This window comes from Stenella coeruleoalba (genome assembly GCF_951394435.1).
Source record: "Stenella coeruleoalba genome assembly, chromosome: 2".
Taxonomy (NCBI): Eukaryota; Metazoa; Chordata; class Mammalia; order Artiodactyla; family Delphinidae; genus Stenella; species Stenella coeruleoalba.
The window spans coordinates 149092521-149110804 of record NC_137147.1 but is presented as its reverse complement, the minus strand read 5'-3'; the positions used below and the strand labels follow the sequence as shown (position 1 = coordinate 149110804).

At 46.1% G+C, this 18284-nt stretch overlaps 1 long non-coding RNA gene across 1 annotated transcript in view; it reads right to left on the bottom strand.

Moving 5' to 3' along the window:
* The window catches only part of LOC307182122, a 229442-nt gene that overhangs the window by 30748 nt on the left and 180410 nt on the right, over positions 1 to 18284 (bottom strand). The window contains exon 3 of the long non-coding RNA XR_013827125.1: positions 11220 to 11382. This is a non-coding gene — a long non-coding RNA (uncharacterized lncRNA). The remainder of the gene's footprint in view (positions 1 to 11219; positions 11383 to 18284) is intronic.

Sequence of the window (18284 nt, the reverse complement as noted above, 5' to 3'; positions counted from 1 at the left end):
GCTGGACAGAACCTCACACACCCATCTCATCTCGTCCTCCTTTTATAAATACCACACTCATATTTCTCAATGACTTCTTCCAGTTTCTCTTCCTCACGTTTTCCTCTGTGACTCCACAGCATTTTGTTTGAGACCAACGAACAGATGAATTTATGAGTTCATTCTGTGTGTTGTGAGACGTTGCACGTCTGTTTCCTCGATTTGTCCTTGAAAGCATCTTCAGGCCGGAGCCCTTGTCTTGTTCACATTCCAGTCCCCTCAGCACTTATGTCTCTTGGGTGTGGTAGCAGGCACAGAGGCACTTAGGAAGCTGGGCAGTTGCAGTCCTCCTAGCCCCCTCCTCCTTTAGGCTTCCAGCTGTCTTTGCTTTGGCAAATCTCTTCCCTGAGAGCCAGGCTCTAGGGCATACAGTTTAAGGAGGCACTCACTCTCAGGGTCTTGCAAGTACTGCCCCTGAACTGGCATGACCCTGAGAGTGAGTGCCTCCTTAAATTGTACACCACAGTGCCTCAGCCTCACTTGCCTCCCCCCTAGTCTGGCCCTACCTCTTGGGGAAGGAAGAAGCACTTACTGCCTGGCCCCAAAAGAAAACAGGCCTCGGATCACCCAAGTAACAGAGTGCGTTTCCCAACCCCAGCTGCTAGATGTGTGTCTCCCTTGCCTCATCCACTACATGTGGAGGCTGGGACCAGGCCTGTGGTTGGGTCTGTGGGGCCACCAGCACATTGTGAGAGCAAAACACACAGTCTAGGTATGCAGAAGAGTCCCCCAAACTTTGAGATCTACAGGCAAATATTTAGGAAATATGTAGTAAAAATGAGAATCAGTTCCTGTCCTCAGGAGTTCATGGTGTGTTAAGTATCCTAACTTAAATTTATATACTGTTAATAAAATAGAATCTTCCAAAAAGAAAAAATCAATCACAAAACTTTCTGCATTATCTGTAGCAGAAAAAAGGTCTTGGAGGCTACTAACCAGCTGTGTTATCCCAGAAGTCACTTAACCTCGTGGATCTTTGTTTCTTTGTTTGCAAGGTGATGGGGATCAGATGAGACAATCTCTAGACCCCTCTGTATGTTAAAACTTCCATGATTTCTCTTATCTTCATATTTCATTCCCTACTAAACTGGCACTTAACTCCTACCAAGTGACAAAAATATTTCTATTTTGGAGACCTTTCTTGATTTATCACGTATTTTAATCTAGTTCCATAATCTGGCAATGCTTTGTCTAAAACCTGTATTATAATTTTTAAAATGCAATTTGTCCTTTATAACTCTTTTTCATGTCCCATAAAAATGACGGATAGGGGAAAGTAGATAAAGCTACAGATCAATCTTAGATTCTGATAATCTAATAAATGCTTTGCGCACCAATCTTGCAGTTTATGACCTCTTGCCAATTGATTTATGGCCTTGTAGTAAATTTTCTCTCCCACTTATCCAATATTTATTGGAACATCTTGTTCTTAACAGACAAAATACTGTATAAAACATCTGTCAAAACAAAAGGCAATTCACTTTAATATCTTTTACTTCCAAATCTACTTCTGTGATTCTTTCCAGCACCCAGATTGCAAAACAACAAGCCATGCTATGCACAATCTTTGAGCAAGGTTTCAGGGAAATGGAATATACTTGAAAAATTAAAACAAACGTTCATCTGAAAGGCGTGAAAAATCCTTATTTACTCCACATTAGGGGCTGGACCCTGGCCAGACTGTTGCTGGCTCACCCAGTGGTTCCCAATCTTTTGATCAGGAATAGCTCTGTTATTTTCCCTCAGAGACCCCACGATTTCAAAGATTTCATCAGAAACAAACTTTATCTCCTTGGTGGGGACTAGCTTAATTATCAGCCCAAAGATATTAACCACCAACTTCCCTAGTTAGTCTGTGATAATCCACGTTCACTCACAGAGTTGACAGAATTCCAGCCAGAAACAAAGGGAAAAAAATGTTTGTACAATTTCTTTGGGCATTTTGCAAAACTGAAATGCTCTCAGGGTGTCTCCCTTCTACTGTCTTTGAAGGAAACACTAAGTAAAATATAAACTGATACGTTTTCCAGTCAGATCCTCGTTTTCCTACTATCAAGTCTAATGAGGAAAAAAAGAGCCTAATTCTCTAAGAATTGCAGTAGCGAGAGGGAATCTCGGGTTCTTTGAGGCAGAGACGCATGCGCCTGTGCTTCTTGTAGTGTTTCCTTCGTGTCTGGGTGAGAAGCGCTCTGATCAGGGTCCTCAACCCCTCATCTGGACTTGCAGACCCCCGAGCTCTACTCTGAAGGTCAGTTTAGGGATGGTTCATGTATGTGGCTTAGTGAGCCCCAAGTTGCAATGTTGCCACAGTTTAAATTTCTCCAGAATTCAAGGTTCCAATTTTGTTGTTCTTCCTGCTAAATGCTCCCCAAATGTAACATGGATCGATGACATATTGAAAGCATATGTATGTTTACCTCCATATTGATGTCATTTCCTATAACACCAAGAATTATATGTGAAGTGCAGGGAGGTGGGGTGTGAGGGGGGGAATCTGACAGGCAGAAGCAAAGGCCAAATGTAGTCCAGGAGAGGACTCTGTAGTGTTTTTGATGCTAAAGTTGAAGACTGAAATATATTCTCGTCTTAAGGGAGGAAAAGAAAGCGTCACATAGATGGACATCAAGTGTACTTGAACCATTTTCTTTTCCATCCTGAATCATAGGACATTTTGGAAATGGCCTTAACTGTAGATTTTCATATTAACTGTCACTGGGGTGGCTATTTTTCCTCTGAGATTAACCCTTCAATCATGATATTCCCATATTCACAGGGAGCAGAGATAGAACAGATAACTCTAGTCAACAGAATGTCTTGTTCCCCAGTTGTCTTACATGCATTGCTGACAGCCAAAGGGAAAAGAGGGGGAGATGCAGGATAGAATAATAGGGGTAGAGTTTTACAAATAGTTGTTTTTTGTCATCCCTGGCCTGGGTGCTCCCAGCTCCTCTGTAGACAGAATGCATTTTAAGTTCCATTTTTAGAACTCTGCCACTAAAGGCCAAATACAGCTTTTTTTGTTTGTTTGTTTTTGTTTTTTTTGCGGAACGCGGGCCTCTCACTGCTGTGGCCTCTCCCGTTGCGGAGCACAGGCTCCGCACGCGCATGCCCAGCGGCCATGGCTCACGGGCCCAGCCGCTCCGTGGCATGTGGGATATTCCCAGACCGGGGCACGAACCCGTGTCCCCTGCATCGGCAGGCAGACTCTCAACCATTGCGCCACCAGGGAAGCCCCAAATACAGTTTTTTAAAGCTTGAAAATTGCCCTTGGGGATTTAACGTTTAAATGTTAGCCCTAAGTTTTTCTAATACTGAGAAAAACTCCAGTGAAAGGAGGTGGACCTGCAAGACCCTTTGTTTGCCCCCTACAGCCCCCAAACCTCTCCGAGAGGTGCCAACTTCCAGAACAGGACTGGAGCAAAACTGTGAGGAAGCAATCTGAGCAGGGAGGCCCTGGGGTTACTACTCACTGTGTCCCCGTGTCCCCTGCCTTCTCGGGTAAAGCACAGATGCCACAAAGGTCACCCACCCCCGGCCTGCCTGTCTGTCCCAGCAGTGCCCCTTGCTGACCCGCTTCCCATGGGCCCAGGGTCCTGCCCCCAGAGAGCATGGGCTCCTAGATCAGAAGTCCCAGATGGGTACTGGCTGGCTGTAGGAACTTGGGCAAGTTACTCAGTCTTTCTGTATCTCAGTCTTCTAACTTGTAAGATGGGTTTTGTGAAGATGAAATAATATGATGCATACAAAGCACTTAGTGCAGTGACCAGCACTCTTAGGGGCACAGGAAATATTGGCTCTTCGTATTAGTGTGATTAACAACATTTGGGTGCAAGTGACCAGGTGTGACAGTGCCTCAACACTTTCCCCTGCATCTCCACATCCAAATGCCTTAGGCCAGAGTATGGAGACCCCTGGATCTTGACTTAATGCCACCGTATAACGCTGCTTGTGGCCAGAGTATGTGACCACGAAGGAGGCCTGAGCCATCCTTGGCAGCCAGAGCTGGAAAGGCAGGGAGACGGTGGTGACATTCACCAAAGCCCTCCCCTGAAGGTTCCCGGAGCTCTGGCTGGGCGCCTAGTCTGGGGATGCCGCAGGGAGTGAGCAGAGCTGGTTCCTGTCCTCAAGGAGCTTCCAGTTAGGCAGGATACAGAGTAGCTAATAGATCACAGCCTTGAAGGTGTCCAGAAGTTTCCCTTCTATTCTACCAGCTACATGCACTGCCCTTCCCATGATGCTCACTCCCTGCCTAGCTCCACCCCGCCCCCAGCTGCTGGAAGTTTGGACCATTTCTCCCTATTCCTACATGACGCCTCTCTGCTGTGGGTCCCCATTACACTCAGGCTATGGTCCTTGTCTGTACAGAGCCACTTGCCAAGTGGATCAGCCCAGCTGCACGGTACGAAGGGCAGAGCAAGAATTGTCTTTGCCTGGCAGATTCTTAATATGGTCTGTCAGTCTGTAACCTTCAGGTAGGGCCCAACGGGCTCAGCTCCTAGGGAAGCTCCATCTCCCTAATATTCCTACTAACAAACAGTAGTTTCAAAACTTCACATAACACTGATAGAACTTTCAGTATGTGAGAAGCACTATGCTGAGCACTTGATATATATTATCTCACTCACTCGTCTTATCAACTTTTGAAATCAGTGCTATAATTATCCTGATTTTATAGATGAGGAAACCGAGGCTTACCCAGGCTAAGGAGCATGGCCAGATCCCAGAGTTTGCCAGGTGCAGAGCTGGGGCTGAATTCTGTTTCACATTCTTTCTTTTCTGTTCCATGTGGCTTCTGCTGGGGGCCCAGGCACTTCTTGCCATTTCTGGTGCTCAAGTTCTGCCCCATTCAAAGCTTTATCTCTTTGTCTGACATTCAAGTCCTTCCACGGTTGGGGCCCAGCCAGCCCCCTGCAGTCACCTGTCCTCTCCCCCTCAGTCACCCCAGACTGCTCTCTACCCTTGCACCGCCAGCCAGAGGTCCGTGCCCCCCTGCCAAAGACCCCTGCAGCCTCCAGGGCCTGGCTTGAATGGTGCTGTCTCTGCCGTGATCTCCACGACCTCACCTCCCTGATTCTCTGGCAACACTTCAAAGATCTTGCCTCTCCATCTGAAGGCTCAGCTCTGCAAGCACTTGCCCAGCTGTTTATCTTCCTATAACTCCTAGCACTGAGCAGTGCACACTGAAGGCACTGGGTGTGTGTGTACAGTCTTGCCTCTGCCCAAGGCCGCGTTCCCCATGACACAGATGAGGTAAAAAGGCTTAACCACATGTAGGCTGTTGATTTGGCATTTTGAATTATTACTGCTAGGTTGCTTGTCTGTTGTCGCCATGTTGACCAGTCAATAAATAAACAATAAGAAAGGGCTGGAAAGCCGTGGCATGATGGTGCTTTGGAAGAACGATGAGATGTGCAGCATCTGTCTGCTCTGTTGCTTGTTTCACCTCTTCTTCAAGGTGTGCCTTCGCAAGCCCAGTGACCTGTCACTTGCCCTTGGGCATGCTATCAAAACCTACTTGCAGAGCCTTCACTCACCCCCAGGAGTGACCAACTGAAAGTGTTCTTCCTGGGAGGTGACCTTTTTGAACTGGAACCCGAGCCTTAAGGTAAGGAATCGATGGAGGGATTGTAGGCAACCTCAGGCAAGGGGACATTGCTTAGCCCCCTGAAATTACAACGAGGCTACCAGAGTTTGTCCTCAAGTGGACATTGTTGTTATTCCCTAAGGGACACTTTTTTTTTGCAGAAAGATCTCAGGGTGGGAAGCTTGGGGCCCCGCTGGCTGGGGGAGTTCCTGTGCCAACTGACAAGTATGTCTGTCAGCTCCCAAAGAAAGGGACGCCCCACAACCTGACCTTGCTCTTCTCCTCTTACCTCCAGGGCTGCTCCTCCGTGGGCGCCTCTCCTTCCCCTCGCCCTCCAACAATGGCTGCTTTCAGTCCCTGCCCTTCTCTTCGCCATGCCCTTCTTTACCGGCTCATCCATTCTCATGCTTTCATTAGCACCTCTTTGCAGATGACGTGCAAGTCAACCTTTCCAGCCATGACCCTTTCCTGTGCCCCAGACTGCATTTCCAATTGCTGACAGGACATCTCCACTCACACCCTGAAGCCCCCCAGCCTCAGTGTGTCCAAAGCGCACCTCTCTACCTGCTCACCCCATTCAAGATGTGCAGGTGCCTCACCATGTGTCCATTTCAGTCGGGGCTCCTGCCAGACTTTCTAAAGTTTCTGACTAGAAACTTTGGAGTTAGTTATCAAAAGTCTATTAAATGCCTGTTGTGTGACAGGCAGCACGCTTAAGCTTGAGGTAGAGGGATGAATAAAAGTCACCGAGAGATCTTAAGGCACTCAGTCCAGGGAAGGGAGAGATGCATCAACAGTTCCAGGCAATCACTAGAAGAGAGAGGTGTGCAGGATGCTCTGCACGGAAATATTCAACTGATGTTTCTTTGTGAGGAGCCTCTCAGTCTTGGCTGGCCTTGACTTTCCTCCCCATTCCTACTGCCATCCTCTTGGTTCAATCCCACATCATTCACACCCAGAGTACTGTAACCGCCTTCTCTCTGTCTCCTTAATTGTGAATTTCTCTCCATCACCAGCTAATTTCCCCAAACTATGAATGTCACCAGTTATACCAATTCTCAAGAAAAAGAAGTCCACCCTGGGGCCCCATCCTTTCCCTGTAGCCTGATTTCGACACAGTGATTGGTGTGTGGGCTCTAGAATCATGCTCACTGGACTGGAATTTCAGTTCTGCCAGTTAATTGCTGTGGACCTCTGGCAAACTGCTTAACCTTCCCATGTCTCAGTTTCCTCATCTGTAAAATAGGGATAATAATAATACTTATCTTATAGAGTTATAAGGAGAGAATGAGTTAATATAGGCAAAAATTACAGCAAGCACTGAGTGGTAGCTGTTATTATTACTCCTTTCTACTGCTTCCAAGTCATAAGGGCCCTTTGCTCTGCAGAGGCCTCCTCATGGACCTTGGGGACTTGGTCTCTGTTTCCCATGATGACACCCCTACCTGAGACACCAGGCTTCTCCGGTTATGCCGCTCCTGCCCATCTATGAGACCCAGCTCAGTTCCCTGAAGCTGCAGGTAATGTCCCCAGCTTCTGGGGACTTCTGTCACCTGGGCCTGGATCACAGATATAAGAAAGGCCCTTAAAAACAGTTCTTTGTAGACTCCCCCTAAATATACTACCCTTCCCTCAAACAAGCAGGTTAAAATGGGCAGCATTTAACATGAAAACACAGTCACCTCCTGCATGGATTAGGGAACAACCTCCTAGCTGCCATTTGCACCCTCTCGGATCAGGGGCTGACAACCCTTTCTGGTATAGCATCAAATACCACCCATTTTAGGCATTGTGGGCCATGTGCCTACAGCTCAACCCTCAAACCCTCAGCTCTGTTGTTGTCCTGAGAAAGCAGCCAGAGCCAATAGGTGGTTGTGTTCAGATAAAACTTTCTTGATAAGAGCAGGGGCTGGGCCCGATTTGGCAGCGGGCTATAGTTTGGCGACCCTGCTCCAGATGAGAGTCTGTCTGCTGGATAAACTGCTCAGCAAGCCTCCCAGGATCTTCCTCCCAGGAACAGACTATTTCCTTCTTGTTTGGTCTCTAGTCAGCCTCAGCGAGTGTTGAAGTGGCCTGGGGTGCTAAGGGGAGCACGGCTCCTCCTCTGACAGCTCTGTTCCTGAGATCAGCCAGAGCAAGGGAGGAAGGGGCCCAGGGGGTGCTGAAGACATTTCGGCAAAAGGAAGGCAGAGGTTCTTCGCATCCCCTTCTTCCTCCCTAACCCGCGGTCCGTTCACGCTGCTCTCAGCCCTAGTCCCAGAGGTCGATAAATTCACATTTTATAACCACCACAGATTTTTATTATTAAGAAAGGAAATTAAAAGTCTCTTAAGTGTAGACAATATGGAGTCCACTACACAAACTGACAATAGCCAGGAAATTGGAAACTTAGGGCTCCAAGCTCCCCCGCTGACAGGCCTTTGCTTTGGCCTGTCATCTCTCTGGGCTGGCCTGGGGTGGCTTCAGGGCGTGGTGGTGTCAGTGGTCCCAGAGCTTCTCTGTGGGCTGAGCCGCTTTGCCCAGTATTGCTTTGGCATTTGTGAGGGTCCCTCTGCCCCAGACCCCTTCTCCCCTTTGCCCTCCTGATGGTTAGCGGGGAAGGCAATCGACTCCCCAGAGTTAAGTCCCAAGCGCTCAACTCTGGTTACCCTCTCTTAATGGAATCTTTCTTTAAGGGAGACAGAAACACCTCTCCAGGGACTGCCCTGCTTACATTTCCACCACCCTTGGGGTTGTCACCAGGGGATTAATTATAATTTAAATCTATGGGTACTTGAGAGAAGGTGAACTATTTGCCCTTCCCCTAGCACCTGACATTTGGAACACTGGACAATGAAAGGTGGCTTTGTTTATTTATTGAGCTATTATGGCTTAATGTTAAAAGGGCTTCCTGACAAGGACTGAAAAAAAAAAAAACACCTCCCGTTGGGGATTAAATTTTTAAGCACAAATTGCTTTGTTACTGGTCACTGTTTGAGAAAAAACTCAGTGAAAGCTTGATATTGCATACGTTTTTCTATATCTCACCGGGTATGCCGAAAGTAAATGCCTTCTCCAGTATTTCCGACATCTGGTCTCAATATTCGCAAGTCTTTGTTTCATGTACTTTTGATAGACAACATTTTTTTTCTGTGTGTGTAAAGCATTTTGTTATTAGACTCTATGAAATGTTGATATTAATCTGAGCTGCCCTGATCTTCATGGAACATAGGCCTGTCTGAAACTTTCCCTGGGTGCATCTTTGGGAGAGTATTTTGGGGATTATGCAATATATTTTGACATCCTTCCAAGGACATCTGACTTTGTTTGGTAGAAACACTGTGTGTGCTTTTAACCCAGAGGCCCCCTGGGCAGGGTTGCTGCTCACTTCAAATCTCCACAACCAGCATATTGGGTGCTGTTACATAGGAACATTGGCAGGTTAAGGTGAGAGGTCAGGATTTGCCTCCTCCAATTAGTGTTCTTGGAACCAAAGCAATTGAAGGACTTTGTGAATAGAGCGGTGAATTGTATTTTGAAGGGGTCTTCAACCCTTTCTGGATTGTAATGGACTTAAAAGCTGAGGTCTATTTCCCGAGAGTCCATTTTCTAGTAGGCCGGCTCATGCCAAGCTTGGAAGACAAGTTGCTCCCTAGACTTGGCCAGGCCTGTTTGCAAATGGGCAAAAATGACCTGGTCATATGCAGAGTGATGCCCACTGTCACCGTCAGCAGCTTTAAGGAAAAAAAAATGTGCTCATGAAAGTAAAGTTTAGGTTGATGAAAATGTAGGGTGGTGGTGCCATTTCCGTGGAAGAACTCGGGCTGAGGACATGTGGTGGACTGAGGCAAGGTGACCTGGCAGCCATCAGCATCTCAGACCTGGACATTCTGGGACCTGGTTAAGGTCACAGCAAGTTAGCGTTAAGAGCAGTACTAGATCATGGGTCCAGGGCTGAGCGTCCCCACTTACAAATCACCACAGGATGGAATAGAGACTCAGCTTCCCTAATTGGAAATGCTGATTTCCGTTTACATGTATTTCATGTATTTTTCTTTTTCTTTTAAATTTGTAAAGTGTTAGTAAAACTTTCTAACATGGACCCCATAGACTAGTGGAGAGGAACTAAAACCTGGACATTAAGAACCTTAGGGATATAGTGATGTGTGGACATTTGCAGAATGGCCACCCATGTGCCCCTCCTCAATCCTCTTTCCATAGCACCTGCTTTACCCCCAAGAGAATGCCATAGGCTTTTATAACATTGAAAAAACCTCATACAATTCTACTTTGAACTAAACTTCATTACTGAGTGGTTGATTCACAGGTGTTCTCTTAAGTTCACTGAAGAAGAAAATTAAATAGAAATGCATTGTCCAGTCTAATAAATTAAGATAGAATTAGAAACCTTGGATGAGAAAAATCCCAGAGCATTCCAGCCAAAGGTTAGTGGTGCCTCAAAAGAGAAAAAGATCTTTTAATCCCCAGGATGAACATTCATTTTGGCAATCAAGTTATAAAGACTTATAAAGTTACCGGGTGCTCTCAGAGTCACAGTGGCCTGCCCCATTTGTTTAAATTCTACCTATTGATGGAAGGATCTCCAAGACCTATTGTTCAGAGAAAAGAGCAAGGTGGAAAACAGTGTGCATAGCATGCTATATATGGTGACAAAATTAAGAATATCTGTATCTGTGTTAAGTATAGAATGTATCTCGAAGGATATACAAAAGCTGGCAAGATTGCATTCAGGAAGGTAAGACGGATGGTTAGGCCCAGAGCAGGACTTGCTTTTCACTGCGGAGCCTTTTGTATCTTTTGAAACACAGATGATGTACATGCATTACCTGTTACTCCCAAAATAGTTAATGCCAATAAATGAAAAAATAACTCCTTACTGAGCCCTCTATCTACTCTCTATAGTCTTTTGAAACCCAACTTTTCAGAAGAAAACTTGCCAACACAATTTATAGAAACAAGTATTTTCACCCCAGCTGCTCTCTGTCCCACTGGCAGGCCAACCAACAAAATCCCCCAATACCATGACTTTTAATAAAGTAGTAAAATCCGTCAACCCTTTACCCCCTCCCCCTTTTATTTCAGCAATCATGCCCCAGAAAATTGAACAGGATGCGAGATATCCAAAACAGTTTTGCATTTAGACTGACGGCTTCTAATGTTTACAAACAGATGCCTCTAAGTGTGGAAAGATGTGCCTGATTGTTTGAGATCCACCTGCAGAGGGATAAGCTTATTTCCAAAGAGGGTACTCAGAGGTGGGGTAAGGTATATGGTGAATGATAAAACGAATAAAAGCGACTCTAAAAATGTCACATGGGGGAAGGAAATGAGAGTAAAGGGGAAATGGGCCCCTACAATCCCTTAATATCCCAAATATAATTGCCATCTGACTCAGACTGTCTCAAAGGTTATTGTGTATAGGTCATTTTTTAGTGGCATATCTTTGTCATTAACAAAATAATAATTTGGAGGGGCAGCCTATAATGATTTCACCACAGAGTTTAAGTAGCTAGGTTATTGTCTCACTTTCTTCTATAGATCCATAGAGATCTCCTGGGAATGAAGCGGAACAAAAATATTTCCTACGGGGGCATACCTGGTGGCGCAGTGGTTGAGAGTCCGCCTGCCGATGCAGGGGACACGGCTTCGTGCCCCGGTCTGGGAAGATCCTACATGCCGCGGAGCGGCTGGGCCCGTGGGCCATGGCCGCTGAGCCTGCGCATCCGGAGCCTGTGCCCCGCAACAGTGAGAGCCGCGTACTGCAAAAAAAAAAAAAAAAAAAAAAAAAATTTCCTACAGTTGGGAGTTTTAGGGTCTGGTTTAGATCTACAGTGGATCTCTTAAGGGACAGGAAGTACAGACCAGGGCAAACGGATGGAGCCAGTGTCCATTTCTGTCTGCCACTGGGTAGCTGTGTAGTTTTAGATAAGCCACGCAATGTTTTTGAATTTTAGTTTTCACATCCGTAACAATGGGGTTAAGAATACTAACCTGGAAGGGCTGTTATGAGGACTAACTGTGAAAATTGGTATCAGCACCTGTGTGTGTTCAGCACTTAGCTTGGTTCCTTTCCCTTTGCAGAGATCCCTGAGAACCACTATCTCCACAATGGCTGAAGCCCTGTTCTCTTTTTACAAGCTGCCTGGGTAAGTGTTCCAGGATTCTGACCTTTCATGGAAATCGATGAGTGCTTGCTCAAAGGCCCCTGATGTGCTACAGATGACATTACCTGTTGGAGACAGAGCTTTCTCAGGAGGAGCTTGAATTTCCTTTACTTGGAGCAATGCTATTTCACAGTCCCTCAGTAGATGTCAGCAGTACAGCAAACATCCCTGTGCCACAGGGGAAGCAGGTTGGTTTTCAAAACATTAAGAAATAAAAACCAACGCTCGCCTTTGCAATTCCTTTCAGAAGTCCCAGAATGAAAAAGGTGAGATCTACTGGCCTCACGGTAGATTCTTGAGAGGTTTACCAAGGGCACATTTGCATTTTAAAGGCAACCTTTTATTCCCTCTAATGCAAACATCATCCCAGAGATGGGTAGGGATTATAGCAACCTTTCTAGAATTTTCTGCAAGTTTATCTTGCATTTACCCTCCAGGCAAGAGTGAAATAATAGAACATGTCCAATATTTTGCTTCTGCCTGTGAAGTAAATCAAAACCGTGGGAATGTTTTCCCCTAACTTAATTTACTGCTGTCTCCTTGAATATATCTTTCATTGTATTCAATTAACCCTCTGATTGAGACCACAGAAAACGACAATGAGGTCGAAGAGTAAGACAGCGTTTTCTGTAAAAAGGGGATGATTGGAGTTTGTGGCCAAGTAATAGTTGGATGTGGATATTGACCCAGGGTTTTGCTTATGACATTTAATCTATAAGCTGACTCTCCTTCCCTCTCCCTTCTGCATTCCTGCCTGACCCACCCCCAGGTGTGACATGAGCTAGCTCAGTACTGCAAAGATGTGGGAATGTCTCTACTACTTACATACCCTTTTCTCCCTCACAGCATGTAATTTTGCTGCCAAACTTGACTTCACACTAGGTTGGTTCTTGGATTTTATGTTTCCCTTGCTTCTGCTCCTCACAGCTTTCTCCTGAGCTTCAGTCTGCAGTGGTTTCCTGCCATTCCTATCACAGTCTACGTTTTGGTTGGTGGGAAAAGATCATGCCCAAGGTCTGAGAACTCACAGCGACTGTCTTTAGGTAGTGAGCTACTTGTCATTAGGAGTATCTGTTCAGTGGTTCTCAATCATCCAGCACATTGGGATCATCTGAGAAGGAAATAACTAGGGTGACCAACTGTCCCAGTTTTCCAGGGACTGTCCCAGCACTCTAAGTCTCAGGTCCCAGGGAACCCTTTTGTTCTGGGCAAATTGAGATGCTTGGTCATTGGGCTAATGCTAGGTTCCATTCCCAGAGATTCTGGTTTAAGTGAGCATTAGGATTTTAAAACACTTCCCAGGTGATTCTAATGTGCAGCCAAGGTTTAGAACCATTGACCTTGAGACCAAATGAGCATGGTCAGAAACGCTATAGAAGGGGCTCCTGGGTAAGCTGTGGGAAGAGGTGGCTTTGCAGGTTTTCTGTAACTGTCAGAGCCTTGACCTGGGATGTGGCCTCGTTTCTAACACGAGCCACTTGACTCTTGTATAGGAAGGCCTAGGGCGGCGATTAGGGTGAGGCAAGTGGGGCATTAGCCTTGTGCACAAGATTTAGGGGGGCACCCAAAACCACAGTAATCAACATAAATAATATTTGAATATTTCAAGAACTAAGTTAATGAAAATGATTCACACTGAACAAAATATTAAAGCTTTAAATAAAGACAAGAACAGTATCAGTGCCATGTGGAGCCATATTGGAGCCTAAGGCAAAAGGAAAATCAGGACTTCTTTTCCTGTTTTTGTTTCAAAGTTTGATATTTTATTCCTCATGGATTTTTTCATTAATTTTGATTTTTTGATGTTGCATTTAAGTATTATATGTCTTGATGACTGACTTTGTTTTGGTGTCCCCTTAAATTTTGCCCAAGGAGGATGCCTCTCACTTGTCTTACCCTGGCCCTGGCCCTGGGATGGACGCACTTCTGGGTTCATTTATACCAAAGAGGGCCAGCCCCTGGGGCTTCTCAGAGGCCCAGTGGGTTCCCAGATGGGCAGTTGTTGCCTCACTCCACCGGCTTCAGAGGGAAGTAGGCTTTCTAGGAGGAGAGTGGGGACGGGTGGGTCTGAATGGAATTCACAAGGACCTCGGAAGGAGAGCTGGACCTGTGGGCCTCAGCACACAAGCCAGGGCAGAGTGGATTAGCGATTGAAGGAAATGCTAGGTTACTAGTAGGTTTCAGCTGATTTAAACTCCTACAGCTTTTTTGGTTAGAAACCAAAAACAAACTGTGTTTCTTCATGTGCAGGATTAAAATTAAGCAAAAACAGAACTTTTTTTTTTTTTTTGTAAGTGGAATGGAAAACAGACAGTGCAAAAACCTGTCTTAGGCAGGCTTTGGGGGAAGTGGGAGATGGAGGGATAATCCTGTCCAGAGTTGGACAGTTACCCAGCTGGCACGCTTCTGGGCCCAGGGCCAGGGCTGGCAGTGCCAACGGCAGGAAAGAAAGGTTTAGTCGGCCCATGGTGCTTGGGCTTCCTTGGACCAAGAGACCCTGCAGTGAAGGCCTCCTCCTTCCCTTGAGCCCTCCTGCTAGCTTGGATCAGAAACTGCGAAAAGCATACCTGCAGATTTTTTTTTTTTTTTTTACTAAAAAGGTAGGAGTGGACCAAAATGTCATTATTTATGCAACATGGTTTAATGGAACAGGGTGATATTTGAATTTAGAAGATCTGATTCCAATCCCAGTCCTACCCTGGCCAGCTGTGGGACCTTGGGCACGTCACTGAGCCTCCTAGAGAATTATTCCAAGCCTGTAAATTCGGGAGAACAGAATTTACCCTGCTGGCCCTAAACATACTCATGAGACTTGCCTGGCTTTATATTGGTCAAGGCGCTGTGTAAGGTATGAAGTCTCCACAAATAAAAGGCATGATTGTAGTTGTGGTCGTTATGTAATTTACTCCCTTCTCACAGTCTATACTCTTACCATTTAGCTTGCTCACCTAATTAATTAATTAATTCAATATATATCTTAGAGCCTGCCATGTGCAAGGCTCCATGCTGTGAAGCAGATAAAGCATTTTCCCACCACAGGTCTAGTAGGAGACAGGACAAATATACAGAAAACTATAAGGCAGATAGAAAGGGACACATGTGAGAGAGGCAAGCAGGGAGGAGCTGCTCCTTCTGGCTGGGGGAATCCCAGAGGATCATGTATGTAGGTAACAGGGATGAGGAATAAAAAAGGTTAGACTTTTGCAGAGTGAGCTGGGGGAAAGGGAAGGCATTGCAGTGGAAGGCTCAAAGGCCAGGAATTTGTTGGGATGTGTACGGAGAAAACAGAGGTTATTTCTTTAGCTGGACTGTGGGGTATATGAAGGGAATAGTGGGCAAAGTTTACAAAAATGTAAGGTGCCAAATTGGTGGGGGTGGGGATCTGATCTAGGGGAAGGAGGATGGACTTTATCATTTGGGGAGCTTTGTCCCTGACAGTGTTTGAGCATGGAAGTGGCACAATCGGATGTACGATGAAACTGGCTGTGGGTAGAACACAGGCCCTCTGATGCCTCGTCCAAGCCCTGGATACCATAGTTTCCCTTCCTTTTCCTTATGGGACTCACTGGCAGATGTTGACAGACGAGTAGCCAGTGAAGGCAGCCAACCAGCCTCAGGTAAGATCCTTTATCATGCCTCCTCAGGGTCTTAGAACTCAGAATTCGAACAATTTGGTAAGCTTTCGTTGAGTACCCTTTCTGTTCCAGGCACGGGGGGGTCAGGGCTCGAGATTTAGTTGTGAACGAGATTCAGTTACTATCTCCAAGTCCAGTGGGAGAAAGAGTTGAGTGTTGGCGGCTGCAGTACAGGGTGGTGACTGCCACCACAGTGTGGGAGCATGGCTGGTCCGTAACTAGAGCTCAGGGATGCAGATGGAGGGGGAAGGTCAGGAAGGACTCGGAAGAAAAGGATGACTAAGCTGAGATCTAGAGGCTGAGTAGAGTTACCCAGGTAAGGTAGTGGGGAAGGCAAGGGCAGGCTGAGTGGAAGGACCAGCAGTGTCATCCAGGCGGTGAGAGGGCAGGCCATGTGGCGACCTGCATGACACTGCGTGGAGATGGAGCCCAGCATCCAGGAACTGAGGCTGTGCCCTGTAGTCAGGCCAAGATCAAGTTTTTCCTGAGGGCACGGGGCCTGCTGGCAAGTTTAAGCCTGGGAGAGACTTGGACAGACTTGCCTTTTGAAAAGGGGACTCTGGACAGGATGTGGATAGCTCAGGTTTTGGGAAGTGGCTGGAGCAGGTGGAGTTTTCCAGGCCAGAGACAATGGTGGTCAGAACTGGGGCAGGAATGCTAGAGCTGGATTCCAGGCAGGACCAACGGGACTTGGTTTGGGGTTGGGAGTGAGGCAGAGGGAAAAGCAAGAGATTGACACCTCAATTTCATCGTCCACCTCTGCACTAAAATATTTTCTCTGAAGATTTTAGATCAGTTTAAAATTAACCCACTGTTCTAAACCTACTACTAAGTCTTCTGAATGCACCGACATCACCTGACCTCCGCATTGTGGTTTTGCTGACAGCCCTGCTGTTGGACACTCCCACACTTCGATGTTAGCACTGCAAAGGGACAGCGCAGAGCAGTATCCATCCTCCTCCTCGTGCAGATGAAGCTGAAGCCCTTCCAGTACAAGAGGCATGTTTAAAGCCACAGACCTCAAGGCGGGTAAAAATGAGGGCCGGGCCCAGAGGTGTTCACTCACCAGGGCGTGGGGAGGCCTTGGCTTCCCTCGGCCTCCTGCATGGCTGTCGGTGTGAGGCCAACCTCCCTCTCCCTGTCCCAAGGTGTGTCTATCTGCATCAGAAGCTAATTTCAGGGCATCCTCCTGCAGCTCTCAGCAATGCTGACAGCTTCTCCCAGCGCACGAAACCACAGAGCAGCCACCACCCACCTCGGCTCTGCTCTGTCCTGCACAGTGTTTCTGGGTCAGACGTGACTGGGAGATGCTGTGCGCCATCCATCTCCTTCTGGGAGATTCACGAGATGTGTGGCGTACTAAAGCATCCTAGAAGATGCTGACTTAGCTCTGTTTAACCCAGTTTCTCCCCCAATTTATTTATCCATAGAATTGTTTTTAAATCATATGAAACTATTAGCTTCCCAGGGAAGTGGAGTTCCACAGCACACCTGGGGAAATAAATGGTCTCCAGGTGATGAACTGTGCAGCCAGGCTGAAGCCTTGCTACTCAAAGTGTGGGCCATGGACCAGCAGCAGCAGCATCTGAGAGCTGGTTACAAATGCAGAATTACAAGTCCCACCTCAGACCTACTGAATCTAAGGCTACATTTTATAAATTCCCCAGGTGACTCATAGGCACATTTAAGTTTGAGGGATACTGTTCTAAGTCACAGTGCTGGATGTTGGCTGGACATTGGAATCAAATGGAAAGCTTTCAAAAAATCCTGTTATCTAGCAGTCAACCTCTGTGATTCTAGGGATTAGGGCCTGGGACATGGATTTTCTTTTTTTTTATTGTGGTAAGCTGTATGTAAATTTACCATTTTAACCATTTTTAATTGTACAATTCAGTGGCACTAAGTATATTTACATTGTTGTGTAACCATTATCAATTTCCACAACTTTTGCATCAGCCCAAACAGAAATTCTGTACCCATTAAACAATATGGGAAATGGAATTTTAAATGCAGCTGATTCTAAATGTAGTCAAGTTTGAAAGAGAACCACTCGTCTAGATGACCTGCTTGCTACATTTGGAATGTTCCACGAAGGCTGGGAGCCCTTCTAGGGTGAAGCCGGGCTTTGGACCCTCACAGACCCTTGTTCAAATATAGACTCTGGAGTTTGACAAGTCAGCCTCTCTCAGGAGGTCTGTTCCCTATACATGAACAGGCAATAATGTATGCCCCATATCATTGCGGTAATGATTGTCTGAGAGCCTGAGTAAAGCATCTGGCCCAGAACCTGGCCTGTACATGCCAGTGAAGAGTCATAATTATTTTGCTCTGACCTGGAGAGACAGCTCAGTGTCATGTGAGGAGCATAGGTTTTGGAGCCAGAGAACCTGAGAAATGATGGCTTCACCACTTATGATGTCCCATGGACAGGTTATTTTACCACCATAAACCTGTCTTCTTACTTGTAAAGTGAGGATAGTACTATTTACCTCATAGAATTGTGAGAATTAAATGAGATATCATATATACAGTAGGAGCCGCCCAATAAATGGTGGCAATTGTTTACATATGTGAGATGTACGTTATATCTGTATCATTTGTCATCCAAGGATGAAGGAAGCAGAGACTTTAAGCATTGAAATAGGTTTGAAGAGATGACAAAAAATTAGTAAAACACTGAAGTTTTGAATGTCTCCTTTTACTGCAGGGTAATTGAGGAAGCAATTGTGGGTTAGTTATCAGGGCCCCTGGGGTTCAAATATCAGAGCTCTTATTAGCTGTTGGTTTTCAGGCAAGTCAAACTCTCAGGGACTCAGTTTTCTCATTCGAAAAAAAGAAGAACTTAAAAATGATATATGTCCA